The sequence below is a fragment of the Dioscorea cayenensis genome, chromosome 4, assembly GCF_009730915.1.
Source record: "Dioscorea cayenensis subsp. rotundata cultivar TDr96_F1 chromosome 4, TDr96_F1_v2_PseudoChromosome.rev07_lg8_w22 25.fasta, whole genome shotgun sequence".
In the NCBI taxonomy this organism is placed as follows: domain Eukaryota; kingdom Viridiplantae; phylum Streptophyta; class Magnoliopsida; order Dioscoreales; family Dioscoreaceae; genus Dioscorea; species Dioscorea cayenensis.
The window spans coordinates 8,191,879-8,208,352 of record NC_052474.1 but is presented as its reverse complement, the minus strand read 5'-3'; the positions used below and the strand labels follow the sequence as shown (position 1 = coordinate 8,208,352).

General features: G+C 37.0%; 2 long non-coding RNA genes across 2 annotated transcripts; both read left to right on the top strand.

The window, feature by feature from the left end:
- The first annotated feature begins 3,454 nt into the window (after positions 1-3,454).
- On the top strand, positions 3,455-5,210 carry LOC120259446. The gene is made up of 3 exons (XR_005536114.1): positions 3,455-3,558; positions 3,784-3,840; positions 5,140-5,210. It is a non-coding gene; the product is annotated as an uncharacterized LOC120259446 (long non-coding RNA).
- Positions 5,211-6,370: 1,160 nt separating this feature from the next.
- On the top strand, positions 6,371-7,440 carry LOC120259445. The gene is made up of 4 exons (XR_005536113.1): positions 6,371-6,524; positions 6,602-6,872; positions 7,029-7,138; positions 7,217-7,440. It is a non-coding gene; the product is annotated as an uncharacterized LOC120259445 (long non-coding RNA).
- The last annotated feature ends 9,034 nt before the right edge of the window (positions 7,441-16,474 follow it).

Sequence of the window (16,474 nt, the reverse complement as noted above, 5' to 3'; positions counted from 1 at the left end):
CCAAGAACAACAAATGCCATGGTCACTTTGGGCTCACATCTTGTGATCGGTAAAGATTTCACAATTCTTCTATTTTGCAAAATCACTTTTTAGCATTAGAAACAGAAAATTAAGGCTATATGATATAGTATATCTATGGATAAAAGCGTGAAAATAAACCCTACTTTAAATTAAATAGAAACGTCATACAAATCCCAACCACGAAGTTTGAACAAACGGATACTAACCCACAAAAGCACAAAACGAGGCAAACAACCGCCTCAACCTTCCCTAAATACACGATCGACTATTCAAGATGTCGAAGATAACCCCTCGCATCCGTAATGGATGCTACAATCTGCTCCTCCCCCGTCGAGCTCAAGAACTCCAAACTGCGCCTGATGGTAGTAGCATGCTCCTCCATCTTTGCTCTCGATCTGTCACTAACTGCAGAAAGCCAGGATAATAATATGCGATCAATCTTCACAATTAGAGCATGAGCAAACATCATAATATCATTAAACATGCAGTCATTTCTAGCAAGCCAAAGATTCCACACAATCGCTTTCACCACTAGAACCCCTAACTCTCTACAGGTTGGTCTGATAGATAATCTCCAAGTCCCCCAAACCAAATGAAGGCAATCTGGCAGATCCGGGAGACCGAGCAAGCTATTGAAGTATCTCCACATCTGCTTTGCCAACAGGCAATGCAAGAAGAGATGATCCACCGTCTCCGTCGCCGTATTGCACAAGACACAGGTCGCCGTCGGTAGACGGTTACATCTTCTGATCTCTAAGTTCTCCAAGGTTAGAATCATGTTCTTCCAAACAAGCCAATTAAAAATGTTTATTTTCTTCGGGCAATGACTTTTCCAGAAAACTTTCGCCAACGGGCACCGAAGTCCACCATCATTCAGGAATGAGTAAAATGATTTCACTGTGCACACCCCATTCCTAGTAAGACGCCACCTTTTAGAGTCTTTAATCACCTCCTCCTGCATTTGCCTTTGATCCATAAAAGTCTTCACTTCTACCTCCTCCATGAAAGGGGACCGAGACAACAGAAAGAACAGATCAGAAACAGTTCCGTTCGGTTCCCTAGATCTACCAAATTCCTACTTCCAAATATACATTGGTGCTCTACCACTTAACCAAATTATCTTTCCAAAATAGCGTCTCCTCCCGAGTTAACGCTCATGTCCAATGCAACTTCGAAAAAAAGCAGGAAGACAGGTTTTAACACCCCTTTCCGTAAGAAGGAAATTCTCCCGATCGCCTTTGGGAACATATTCCAACGGTCCATACCATAGTTGAACTTAATTACCTCAGCACCACACCATGAACGGTCCGACATAAATCTCCACCACCATTTCCCCACTAACGCCTGATTGAAATTCTGTAAGTCCAAAATGCCCCAACCCCCTTGGTCGCGGTCACGACAGATATTATTCCAGTTTATGAGTCTGCATCGCGGATGATTCAGATCCGTCCCAGACCATAGAAAGTCACGTCTAATCCGGTTTATTTCCTTGATAACCCAACAAGGTAGACGATACAGGGACATCCAGTACATAGGTATAGCAGTAAGCACTGCGTTAATCAACGTGAGTCTACCCCCCAGAGAAACTTGTCTGACTTTCCACGAAGCCAACCTCTTTCTAATCTTAGAAATGACCAAGTTGTAAAAGACCAAAGTTGTAAAAGACCAAAAAAAATAGACATATAATCAATTTTAATAATGACTCAATCTAATAGATGAGAGTATCATTTGAAAATACAATTATTCTTCTTCAACTAATTATTTCAAAAATTAACCTGGATGAGAAAGCCCCAAATTTGATATTACTGGGACTTTTAGGTTGAAAATCTAAAAAATTAAAAAAATAGAGGCCGAGGGTTGCGATAAGCCGTGAATATGGTCAAAATATTCCACAGCTAAAAAGCACTATATAGATGATCAATTTAATTTTTTTTTTTTTTATGCTAGGCGACAAGTATCTCCATTTAAGGTTTAAATTAGAGACAAGTACAGATGTGAAATGCACTCACAAGCTCAACAATACTTTGCCATTGCCTTACGTAAACTTTTATCTCAGGACCTCTCCGAAATGAGAACTAATGGATCTAATACCAATAGGCTAAGCAAACTGCTACTTGGATAAAGGCTTGGTGATTATGTAATGGAAGTAGGGATGTAAGTGGGGCGGGGAATGGGATCCCCGTCCCCATCCCCGCTTCCCACGGGGCATCCCAGCCTCCAAATTCCCCGCGGGGAGAAATTATCCCCACTCACTCCCCCGCGGGGATCCCCACGGGGTCGGGGAATCCCCGCCTCCCGCCAATTTTTTTATTACATAAAATTCTAATAATATTATATATCAAATATATATATATATATATATGTATATTAAAGTAGAAAACCTATTTGACACTTGTCAATTTCTCATATAAATTTTACCAATATTATTTTAATAATATTAAAATATTTATAACATAACACTAAATTATATTATTTTAAACTAATTTTTATTATTTTATCTCATAATATATAATAAAATTAATTTTATAAAAATATTATGTTTTTGAAGTTGATAAATAGCTTATTTTATTTAATCTTAAGTTCACCTTAATTTCTATAGAGAATAAAAAAAAATTATTAATTTTTTTTAAAAAAAATTCATATATATATATATATATTCGTACATCACACGGGAGTAATACTAGTATTACTTAAAGTCTAAAAGTCTAAAACATTATTAATAAATACTAGAAATATATTTTTTTGAAACACACATATTTGGTACTTACAATCTTATATTCATATTGAATTATTTTAAAAAAATAAATAACTAATCATATGAGTTATTTTCAATATATATATATATATATAGAATTTACATCGAACGTCCATAGATAAGAAATCTATGGACGTCCAATTATCAGCCGTTGGATCAAAATCCAATGGTTGACATTGATAAATAGTATTACTGTTCATTATACTGATCCGAACAGTAATTATTGTACATATTACTGTAGTAACTACTGTTTATCAATGTTATCTGTTGGATCGAAATCCAACGATTGATAATGGACATCCATAGATTTTTTTATCTATGGACGTCCATAGAAGATTGGTCCTCATATATATATATTATTAAAAATCGAGGAATCCCCATGGGGAGCGGGGCGTGGGAATGAGCTCGCCCTCGCCCGCCCGTGAGGCAGGGAGGGGTTTTCCCCGCTCCCTGCCCCGGGGGTTACTTTGGGGAATCCCCGTCACGGGGCGGGTCTCCACGGGAACGGGGATTCCCCGCCCATTTATATCTCTAAATGAAAGTTTTATTTCAAAGGAATAAAAAAAAGGTAGGGGTTGTGTAGTAATTAAAAAAAATGGGATTTTTTTATTGAAAAAATATAAATTAATTTGGGAGAGCCAGAAAGTGGTTTCCCGCGCATTTGATAGTCTCGAAAGATCATCAATGACGGCTGAGAAAGCCCTAGCTCTGCTCCGAAGAAGGCTACGCGATCTGAACTTCGCTTATGGATCCTTCAAATCGTCTCCAGATAGCAACTCGAGGTTTGCCCTGCTTGTCGATCCTCCATAAATTCTCAGAAATCATCACCAAAATTGGAATTCTAGGGATCAAACTAGGAAATTTTAGTTTCAAAGGCTTATAAATTCACCTAACTAGGAAATCATCACCAAAATTAGAATTATAGGGATCAAACATGTAGGACGGTGTTAGTTAGGTTTTCTGGTTTTTCCCTTTCCTTTTCTTACTATTCTATTCCCGTTTTGAAGGTTGTGGAGCTTGTTCTTGGAGATTTGAGTGCTGAATATCCAGATATGATTTTTGTGGTATTGGCTTCTCCATTTCCATTTTTCTTGTTTGGTTCTTTTATAAAGTTTTTTCCTTTGTTAGGTGCTTTTGTTCCATGAGTTGAGTAGTTGAAATTTGATATGGGCAACATGTGTTTCAGATCAGATTCAATGGCCTGCTGCACAGTGATGACAATGCCCTTATTTTTCTTGACCTATGTGTCAGTGATTTTTCAAGAATTAGATGGAAGAAAAAAATCCATTCATCTTGCTCTTTCAGTTATTTGACTAGCACCATATGTGGAATTGCCATTATTGGCTTGGCTATGATGATTATTTGTGGCTTGTTAAATTAAGATTGAGCACATCGTATGCCTGTAAATCATTCAATTTATTTGGGCAGATATAGATATATTAACTTTAAAAAAAATGCAGATACTTGATAACATTCAGTTTTTTAGTGTATAGCTTGTCGCCCTAGGGGTATGTTTAGGAGATTGCTTGAGCCCTTGTCTCTTCCATTGGTGTTTTACACGAACATCATTTCGGGCAACATTCTTGAAATAGCCATGGTTACATTATCCAATATGTATCATTAGACATTCACTTAAAAGTCTCATAGAGACTTGAGGTCATGTAGTTTGTGCTTCATAAGCCTTTGCACTTCCTAAAGGGCTATTTTTGCTCCTCATATTTGGTTACTTTCACAAAGTTGTGTGTATTTGAACTATTTGTTAGCATGCTGAGATTCATGGCTTTCACTTGTTCTGGGAGTTACCAGTTAAGTGGTTACGCATATGCCTTATTGAAAAACATTGGCTAAAACTCATGCTTCTTGGTACATTCAACATTGAAGTTTACTTTTGAAAGGCTTGTGCTGGTGAAGCTTCAATTGGCTTCTTTTTTATAATTGAGAAACCAACAATGGCTTTAACTCTCAGAATAGTTATTGCAATTCACTTCTCAAAATACTCATAATTTTTTAAGTAGCTGAGAAGTAATTCAACTGTTAGAAGAAGTTAAAACAAAAGAAATTGTTTATGGTAAGTTTTGAAAGACGACAGTGTAACAAGAAATTTTGAAGTTTCAAGTGGTAAAAAGTTAAAGCCAGTTTTCTTACTTCCAGCTTCTTTCTGCCCTCTCTTTGAAATTATTGTCACTGTTTATGTTTTGGAAGCAAGTGATAGCTTTTCGCTTCATGATTTTTACTTTTTGAGAAATGTGGGCAAGCCATAAATTCAAACCCTCAACCTCTGAGGGAAATAAAATACCAACTCTCTAGTTACAAGGGTGGTTCATGATTTTACTTTTGGATATACCATTTTGATTGTTTTGTAGATGTTCTGTTTATCATCAAGGAAATTGCAAGGCAATTATGTTTGGAGCATCGGTTCTTATTCTCAAAAATGGTATATGTTTCTTCCTTTTTATTTTTTATTTTTTTTTTATTTTGTTGGCTTAGGTGTAGCTTTCACTTTGTATTAAGATTCCATCTTAACCTTCCAGTGCTATTGTCTTTTTCCAGACCTCATCTGATGGCATTTCACAGTTCGTGATAGACATTCTGTGAGAGGTGTATGCCATTTGACATTTATTCCTCTTACAATTTCATGACTACTTTATCACCTCGAACACATTTTAATATATTTTGCATCTTTTACGTTTATTAATAGAGAATTAGGATTAGCTCACAAGACCATCAATTTTTTTGCTAGATGAGTTTGACCTCTTCACATATGTATGCCTTAGCATGCCATCTGATTTAATTAGCCAATCATTTTATAAGTATCTTCCCATCATTTGGGTTTAGTTGTACAACAGAGATAATAATGGGTTTAGTTATACTACAGATATAATAAACCAGTAAAGCTAGAAAGCATCATTTGGCATAGGATATCATGGAAGTGCAATATATTATTATTGCAGCACTATGTTGTTTTACATGATTTTTCTTTTTGCATTTGTTTATTATTCCATAGCTTATTTAGAATGACATAAAATAGGGCATCACTTTCCTTGTGCTTATGGCAGCATGCCAATGTTTCCAAGGGAAGCAAAGGTTGCTGTAAAGCTTGCTTGATGCGATGCAAAATCTAAGCTCACAGGTTGTTGCCATTGGTGTTAATTGTCACTTGGCATGCGCCTTTCCTTTATTCATGCTGAGGTTTCCCTTCTCATTATGTGCAATTGGAAGTTTCTGTACATTTAGGTGAACACGTAGGTCTTGTATATTATTGAACACATAGGTCATTGGTCCACAGATACACATAGAAGTGGTAAGCAGCAAAAGGATAATAATAATTATTATCTATGATGTTTCAAAGCAAACTTAATCATCTGAATCAATTTAGGAGTCTTGAGTGAATCCATTTCTGCCTAGATATGATAATCACTTCTTCGACCAAGTTAAACTTCTCTTCTATATTACTGGATTAGGTGCAGGGGCTCTTCTTATTACTATTAATGGTTATACTAATGTTTGCTGTTAAATCAAATTAGACGTTTAAAATAAAATTTCATATGGGATAAATATTAAATGATATGTCTAATTTTCCTTTGCCATTATTTTAATTAATATGTCATCATGCTTTCTGTTGCTTAAAATGAACAGATTCTTTATTTTTCAGTATGCAGACCTACTCTTGAAAAAGAGAGTGAGATCTCGGTTCTCACATTGGAAGCTTTTTTTTTTTTTAACCTCTCACAGAAGAAGATCTGAAAGTGTGGGTGTTCCTGTGTCTGCTTTCATTAAGTATCAACTCATGAACTTTTTGAGACTCATTTTCGATCCGGTATGCAGGTTCTTGAATCATGCATTATATTTGCCGGAGGACTCATCTTTTCCTTGTATGTTAAAGAATTCAATTCAAGGATGAAAGCATACTTCTTGTGATGTTTCCTTTGTGACATTAAAAACACTGAAGCTGCTTTTCCTTTGAGGCTTTGAAAAGTAGTGTGTTCAACTTGCAACAACATAACCAGAGAAAACTCTTATTTCAAAAATTTGGCCGTCCTTCTCGTCAGGTTCTTAGGAGTTGGGTTTGATTTAGTCAGACTTAATTGTTGCAAAGGTTTGAACTACCCCCAAACAATGGTCCATTTCTTCCAGTGCTGACTTGAGGATTTGAAATTTGTGCCTTATTTTGGCTAAGTAAAAATGATCAATTGTAGATTATTCTGTCTGAAAGTTCTCTCTGCATTGAAATTTCTCAGTTGGCCCTTGACAGGTGCAGAGTATTTAAGATGTCAAAAGTTTCAATGCAGCTCTGAACCCATTGTCTAATGTTGATGGAACCATCAGAAGCATCCTGATGTTTCTGCGAGTAGTCAAACACTTGTAAGGTTTATCTTGAATGGCAATTCTTTTTCTTTGTTGTCCCCTTTGATCTGAATTTTGATATTGATGAATTTCTAGCTATCAAGCAGTGTCAAACATGGATTTAATCCCTGGATTGTTAACACTGCAAAGCTTCAAGAGTGCTCTTCTCTGCATCCAGAAGCAGCCAAAGCTTGATGATGTGAAAGGTTAGTCACTTCACCAATGAACCTCCCTCTTACTTTTGCTTAAAATCTACATTCACTAAACTTATTGTGTTTTCTAGTTCAATTGTAAAGATTTATTTAAATTATCAGCTTTTGTTTGGGCTTAAGTGTTAAGTGCATGGTGTTTCCATGATCAATTGTACTAGATTCATATATGATATCATGGATCAATTACCCATCAATTGAATTTGGGCAAAATCTTTTATTCCCACAAAATCCATAATTAAAGCCCTTGATATATGCATATAATCTAGGAATTGTTCTGTCAAACAAATATACCCTCATTGCAGAGGAAGGAGCTAATTGTATATTGATGATCAATGGTTATATATTATAATGTGTGGGTCTAGGAGTAATATCACTAAGACATGTACATGACATAACCCTAATACATCCCCTCAAGATGGTGTACTTATTGTAACACCAATCTTGTGACAACATATTGTTAGTTTAGACCATGGAAGAGGCTTGGTGAGAGCATCTGCGAGTTGATCAGCAGAAGAGACATGAACAATGCGAAGTGTTGAAGACTGAACAAGATCACGAACAAAGTGGTAATCAACAACCAAATGTTACATCCGAGTGTGGAAGATTGGATTAGCACACAAATAAGTAGCCCCAAGATTATCTGAGTAGATAGTAGGCACATGTAACATAGGGATCTGAAGCTTAATAAGGATCGAATTCATTGTAACTCAGCAGCAACAACAATAGCACGATACTCAGCTTCAGTGGAAGAGTGGGCAATTGTGCGTTGTTTGGTGGAACATTAGGAAATGGGATTGGTACCAAGAAACATAACATAAGCTCCAGTAGAGGTACGGTCGTTTGGATCACCAGCCCAATCAATATCCGAGTAACCATGAAATGTAAGAAGTGTGTTAGATAACAAGCGAATCCCAAGATTTCGAGTGCCATTAAGATATCAAAGAAGACGCTTAACATCACCCCAATAAGTTTCAGATGCGACATGCATGAACTGAGAGAGTTTATTCACAATGTAGGAAATATTTGGACGAGACATACGAAGATATTGAAGACCACTAATGACCTGTCAAAAACGAGTGGGATCAGTAGCTGAAGATCCATCAGATATGGATAATGAGGCATCAACAATAATAGGTGTAGAAACTGGTTTAGAATCAAGCATGTTATGTCGTAGAAGGAGGTCAGTAACGCACTTGTGTTGAGTAAGAAGTAAACCAGTAGATGGGAGAACTTCAATACCACAGAGGTAGCTAAGAGTGCCAAGATTTTTTTTATACAAAACTTGGCATTCAATTGATGAATGATGTAGTCGACCAAGGATAAATCACTGCCTTTAATAATAAGATCATCCACATAGACCATAAAATAGGTTATGTTCTGATTCTGGATGAGAATGAACAATGAGGTATCAGCCCAAGAGGCAACAAAACCAAGAGTTTGAAAAAAGCCCGTCAGTTTAATATACCAAGCACGCGGAGCTTGTTTAAGGCCATAGAGAGCTTTGCGTAAGCTACAGACATGATGAAGGAATTGGGGATCAATCATACCCTATGGTAGTTCCATAAACACCTCTTCAGTAAGATGCCCATTAAGAAAGGCATTATGGACATCCAGTTGTTTAAGAAGCAACTGATAATGTAGAGAGATAGAGAGAACTGTACGAATGGTAACAGGATTGACAACCGGACCGAAGGTCTCATGAAAATTGATGCCAGGATGCTGATGAAATCCTTTTGCAACTAGTCAAGCCTTGTATTTATCAATGGAGCCATCAGGATGACGTTTAATGTGGAAAACCCACTTGTTGGCAATAAGATTTTGATTTAGATCTAGAGAAACAAGGCCCCAAGTGTGATTTCAAAGAAGAGCGTGATACTTATCATGTATGGCCTGTGCCCACAGTAGATTCTTCATTGCTTGTGAGACAGTGAAAGGCTCAGTGTCACCATAAACTACAGTAGAAAGACTATATTTGGGATTAGGCTTCACGATGGAATTCTTGAGTCTGGTGATCATAGGATGAGAATTCCTGTAAGAAGACACTTCGGGTTCCAAGTTAGAAGTGTCAAGAGTAGGAGAAGCCAGAGGAGCAGTGATGTTGCATGGTGAAACATCAGATAAGGCACACTCAGCACCTAGTACAAGTGCCACTTGTGATGTGACTAGAGAAGGAAGTGTCGGATCACTTGGTGCCAAAGAGTCAGACGAAGACAATTGTGGTACGGGAAGCCATGAGGTAGCATTGAGTAGGGAGTCCGGGGTGGAGCAGGACGAGGATTGGTAAGATGGATTTGGGAACTCATGTTCAATAAACTAAACATGTCTAGAAACAAAAACATGATAATCAGAAAGATCAAAGCATAGAAAAGCACTCTGAGTGAGAGAATAGCCAAGAAAGAGACACGGATGAGACCGAGGAGATAGTTTGTGAGAACTATAAGTACGTAACCATGGAAAACAAAGACAACCAAAAACTCAAAATTTGGTGGACAACACCTTTCTTGTTGAAGAGGACAAAAATGAGAGGTTCTCGTTGGGCATTTGATTAATGAGATATATAGCTGTGGCAAAGGCATAGGACCAAAATATTGTTGGGAGAGAGACACAATGTAATAGTGCAAGGCCAATTTCAACAATGTGTCGGTAGCAACGTTCAGAGTAGCCACATTGTGTTAAGGTGTATGGGGTGGAGTGGTGAGATGAGTGATGCCACTAGTGGAAAGGAGTGAGCAAAGAGTGACATTCTCCTTCATTGTTTGTAAACAAGGTTTTGATGGTGGAAGAGAAATCATTTTCAACAAGAGCATTAAAGGTAATAAAAACAGAGGAAACATCAGATTTGTTTTGGAGAGGATAAAACCAAATATATTTGGTAAAGTGATCCACAAAAATGACATAATATTTAAAGCCATTAACACAAAGAATAGGTGAAGTCCAAACATCAGAATAAATAACATCAAAAGGAGCAGAGAAGAAATAGAAGGTGAAGCAAATGGAAGCTTGTAACTTTTATTAATATTGCAAGAAGAACAAGAGAAGTTTTGAAAAACAGACTGAGAAAAAGAAACATTAAACAAAGATAATGTTTTTTTTAAGAACTTTAATGGAAGGATGCCCCAAACGGTTGCGCCATTGCAAAAGGGAAGTGGATGATATGACAGATGACAGAGCTGAAAACTGATTGGTGGATGAGTGAGAAGATGATTTGGACCATAGATAAACACCATCATGGCGTTGACCCGTGACCATAATTGTCCCTATATGGCGGTCCTGCACTTGAAAGCAATCATAAAAAAATGCAATAGCCACATCATTAGTAGCACACAAGGCAGACACTGAGAGTAGATTCATAGACATAGCTAGAACATGCAAAACCTTATCTAAAATAAGTGTTGTTGCAGAAGAGATGGGTAAATATATAGTGCCAGAGTGAATGATGGAAAAATATGTACCATCAATAAGAACAATGCTGCCAGAACCAGAATAGGGATAATGCAAATAGAGAGTGCTTAGATCATTGGTGATGTGGTGTGAAGCATCATAGATAGGGATGCGTTCCATCAATAAATCCCAACAGATCATACTTAATCAACAAAAAGATAAATTGAGCACGCTATGCAGTATAATTTGTAGAAGTAAGTTTGAGAGGAGCCTAAGCACTGACATTGATGGCAATGAGTGAATGCTGTGATTTTTGTGAAGTGGAGAGGATAGGAGAAATTGAAGAGACAGTGGCGGAAACACTATGTTTTTAAATATCAAATATGATGATAGTATAGTGTTTAGTAAGATATACTAAAGTACAAGAACTTAATATATATTTATCTCCTTAATGAAGACATAAATATTTTAAACAAGGAAAAGAGATAATAAAAGAAAACAAATATATATAGAAATATATATAAGACTGGAATAGAAGGAGATAAAAAAATTTGATTTATTTATTTTTTTTTGGTTTTTTTTTTGTTCTTTTTCCGTTTTCTTAAAGACTGCTGAAATTCTTTAGGAGAAGAAAGGATAATTTTATTTTTCAATTGTATACATAGAAGAAGGAAATATACATTCTTTTATAGACACACACAAGTGAAGAAATAACTTTACAGATTTATTAAAAAGATGTCACATCTATATAATATATATAGTCAGTCAATCTAACCCGTAAAAATCAGTGCACAACTCATGGTTGTTTGATTCATGAAATCGACCCAACATAATTCTACGAAAAAAGTAGTAGCGCTCCCCGAAAACCAGTGATTCTCTGACATAAATTTGATCTTGAATAATTTTCCACACTCCCCCTCAAGCTAGGTTGTAGATATCAAACATACCAAGCTTGGATTTTAATTTATCAAACAATTTCCGTGGAACTGCCTTAGTTAAGATATCTGCAATCTGATGACTTGTGCGAACAAAATTTAGTGATATTAACCCAGATTCAATCTTTTCCTTAATAAAGTGTCGATCAATTTCAACATGTTTTGTTCTGTCATGTTGCACTGGGTTTTTGGCAATGCTAATAGCTGACTGATTGTCACACAAGGTGTTTATTGATTGTAAATCTTGAAATCCCAGCTCAGATATTATTCTTTTTAGCCACATCCCTTCACAGATCCCTAATGCCAAGGCTCTGAATTCAGCTTCTGCACTACTCCGAGCCACCACTGACTGTTTCTTACTTCTCCAAGTGACCAAATTTCCCCAAACAAAGGTGCAGTATCCTGATGTAGATCTTCTATCAGTTATAGACCCAGCCCAATCTGCATCAGTAAAAACAGAGACTGCTTTATTTGCTGTTTTTTTGAACAACAATCCTTAACCAGGTGACATTTTGAGGTACCTTAGAATTCTGTAGACTGCCTCCACGTGTTCTTCTGTAGGATTATTCATGAATTGGCTAACCAGACTAACAACCAAACATATATCTGGTCTTGTGTGGGATAAATAAATAAGTTTTCCTACTAATCGTTGATATCTTGCTTTATCAACGGGAGCACAATCTTCTCTGTTTCCCAACTTAGAATTAGGATCCATGGGAGTATCGGCAGGTTTGCAGCCTAACATTCCTGTATCCTTGAGGAGGTCTAATACATATTTTCTTTGAGAGATTGAGATACCTTTCCTTGATCTAGCAACTTCCATTCCAAGGAAGTACTTGAGTTTTCCTAGATCTTTGATTTCAAATTCTTTCGCCAAGAAATCTTTAAGCTTCTGAATTTCATCATAGTCATCCCCTGTTAAGATAATGTCATCAACATAGACTATTAGTATTGCCCGCTTACCTGCAGGCGAAAAATTGGCAAACATTGTATGATCTGTCTGACATTGTGTATACCCAAATGCCTTGACAACCTTAGTAAATTTGTCAAACCATGCCTTCGGAGATTGTTTCAGCCCATATAAGGATTTCTTGAGCTACACACTTGATTTTTGTTGATGAGGGTTTCCAAACCAGTGGTATCTCCATGTAGACTTCTCTCTAAGTCCCCGCTGAGGAAGGCATTTTTCACATCCAATTAATAAAGTGGCCGCCTAGATTGGATACGAGTGAAAACAAGACACGGATAGTATTCAATCTTGGCCACCGGAGCAAATGTTTCAAAAATAATCAATTCCATATGATCGATCGAATCCCTTTTGCCACCAATCTTGCTTTGAATCTATTAACACTCCCATCCGCATTATGCTTGACAGATGAAGACCCATTTACACCCTAACTCGGATTTTTTTCCTCGCCGTAGATCCGCCATTATCCATGTTCGATTCTTTTTCTAAGGCTTGGATTTCTTCTTGCACTCGTTGTCCGCCATTTTTGGAACTTTTTAAGGGCTTCACTTATGGAGCTTGGTATCTGGATATTATCCAAGTTACTCACAAAAGCATGATGATTAGGAGATAACCCTTTGTAAGAAAGAAAATTATGCATAGGATGATTTGTACATGTCCTTCTCCCTTTTCTTAAGGCAATAGGTCTATCATCAAGCATATCACAAGCATCATTACCTGGTGAATGTGAGGAATTTGAGTCAGGATTGGACTCAAGGCCTTGTTCAGGTTGTTGCAAGTCTTCTCTCATTGGTTGTTTATTCCTCCTTGTGTAGACTTGGAAGTTTGAAGGTTCTGCAGATTGGATAGGGCTGGATTTTTGTGGTATTGGAAAGTAGCAATATGGTGTGTCTCCAGTGGGCTGTTCTATGAGTTTTTCAGTTGTTTCAGTGGTCTTTTCAGCTGGTTTTATGGTGGTTTCTGATAGCTGTTCAGCAAGTTCAATAGTAAGAGCATAGGTTGATTCTAGTGTGTCAATGCCCCAAAGCTGATATTCGTTTCTTTGTGTCTTCCCTTGACTATTAATGTTGTGGTAGTAGGGTTGTTCTTCAAAGAATGTAACATCCATGGTGTTATAGAATTTTCGATTAATAGGTGAATAACACTTGTACCCTTTTTGATGTGAGGAATAACCAATAAAGATACATTTGAGAGCTTTTGGATCAAATTTACTTTTGCTTTGTGAGGAAATGTGGACAAAGGCAGTACACCCAAAAACTTTGGCAGGTAAAGTAGTGATAAAGTGAGTATGAGGATATGATTTAAGTAGAAGTTCATAGGGTGTTTGGAAATTCAGAACTCTAGATGGCATTCTATTGATTAAGTAGGCAGCGGTTAGAATTGCTTCCCCCCAAAGAAATTTAGGAACATGAGTGGTGAACATCAAAGAACGAGCAGCTTCAAGAAGATGTCTATTTTTCCTTTCAGCTATCCCATTTTGTTGGGGTGTATCAACACATGAACTTACATGAACTATTCCTTGCTCATTTAAATAATTTCCTAGGGAAGATGCAAAGTACTCTTTTGGCATTATCTTTTTAAGGACTTGAATTTTTTTGTATGAAATTGGGTTTGTATCATGATGTGGAATTGTTTGAAGATATTTCCAACTTCTGACTTTTCTTTCATAAGGAATAACCAAGTGATTCTAGTATGATCATCTACAAAAAGATACAAACCATCGAGTCCCAAATGAACATTTTTATCTTTTGATGGCCCCCGGATATCACTATGAATCATGGAAAAAAGGACAAGAGGATTTATATGTGAGACTAGAAAAAGAATTACGAGTATGCTTTGAGAATTGACACACTTCACATTGAAAGGATGCTGGGCTTTTATTCTTTAACAATGATGGAAACATCCTACGTAGGTACAAAAATTAGGATGGCCTAGGCGATAGTGCCATAACATAATTGGATCATTTTTAGGAGAAATAAGTTTATCTTTTGAACAATGGGCTGAGGTAATGCAAGCAAGTATGGAATTTGTCTTTAACAAGTGGGGAATCAACTTCCATGAGAAACAGACCCTGCATGTTCCTTAGCATTGCCAATCGTCCTCCCCGAACTCAAATCCTGAAATTCACAAAGATCAGGATAAAATTTAGCAACACATTGTAGATTTTGTGTGAGCTTGCTAACATAAAGTAAATTACGAGTTAAGGTTTGGGGACATAAAGAACAAGTGTGTAGGGTTAGATCTTTTGAAATAGTCACCGAACCTCGCTCCCCGCCACCTTAGACAAGGATCCATCAGCTATTTTAACTGTAAAATTTTGTTGACATGGCTTGTAATTCTGGAGACATGTAGCATTTCCTGTCATATGATCAGATGCCTCGGAATCCACAATCCAGGGGTTTAAGCTTTTTGAAATAACACTTAGAGCATGTAAGTAAGTACCTTTATGAGCCAATGAACCAGTAGCAGGAGTTGTGGCTGCATTTTTCTGATTTGTAAAGAATTTCTGCAGCACTTCAAGCTGCTCCTTGGTGAATGGGTTTGAATCAACATTGGACTTTCCTTCAATAGCTGCATGATTCCCTTTAGTGTCTTTATCTCCAACAAATCTGGATAGCTTCCAATCTATAGGTTTCCCATGGATTTTCCAACATGTCTCACGAGAATGACCAGATTTTTTGCAGTGATCACACCATAATTTCCTTTTTCTTTGGCGGTTTTCATTGGTGAAATAAGTTCCTCGTGATGAAGGCTGTGCCATTAGTGCAGAGGTTTGGGGAAACCGTTATAGTAGACAGCTCTCCGAGCATCACTTTCTTCCTCGCTTTCTTCCCTTCGCATCTCCCGAAAAAGCTTCTCAGTAAAACCCGACAAGGGTTTTGTTAGCTAAAATTCTTCCCCGAACTTCATCAAGGTTCTTATTGAGACCCATCAGAAATTTAAATATTCTCTTCTTCTCAACAAATTCCCTGAAGATTTTTGCATCTTCAGGACACTTCCAATGTTGTTCTTCAAATACATCCAACCTTTGCCATTGGCGTGAGAGCTGGTTGTAATACTGTGTGACCGAAAAATCTCCTTGCCTAAGATCATGAAGAGTTGTTTCCAACTCAAAAATTTCAGAAGTGTTCTCTTTGCTGGAATAGAATTCCTTGGCTGCCTCCCATATCTCATGAGCCGTGCTATAAAGGAGAAAGTTTTCTCCAATTTCATTAGTCATAGAACTAATCAACCAAGACATCACCATATTATTCTGTATTTTCCAGGTTCTGAACCTAGAATCTTCAGGTTGTGGAGGAGCTATCTCACCAGTCAGGTACTCATCTTTTCCTTTGCCACAAATATACATCATGACCGATTGAGACCATTGGAGATAATTGTTCCCATTCAGTTTATTCCCTGTAATGGGATGAGGTGAATTTTCTGAGGAGCCATGACTAGCAACTAGAGTTTCAAGAATGAGATTTTCATGGTTGGATGCCACTTCAAGAGCATCTGTGCTCTGAGTGTCAGTTGACATAGTGAATAGATCTAGGATTTAAGAATCCCGCTCTGATACCATACTGAAATTCTTTAGGAGAAGAAAAGATAATTTTATTTTTCAATTGTATACATAGAAGAAGGAAATATACATTCTTTTATAGACACACACAAGTGAAGAAATAACTTTACAGCTTTATTAAAAGATGTCACATCTATATAATATATATAGCTGATCAATCTAACCCTGTAAAAATCAGGCACAACTCATGGTTGTTTGATTCATGAAATCAGCCAACATAATTCCCTCGAAAAACATGTAGCAGTTCCCGAAAACCAGATGATTCTCTGTACATAAATCTGATCTTGAATAGTTTTC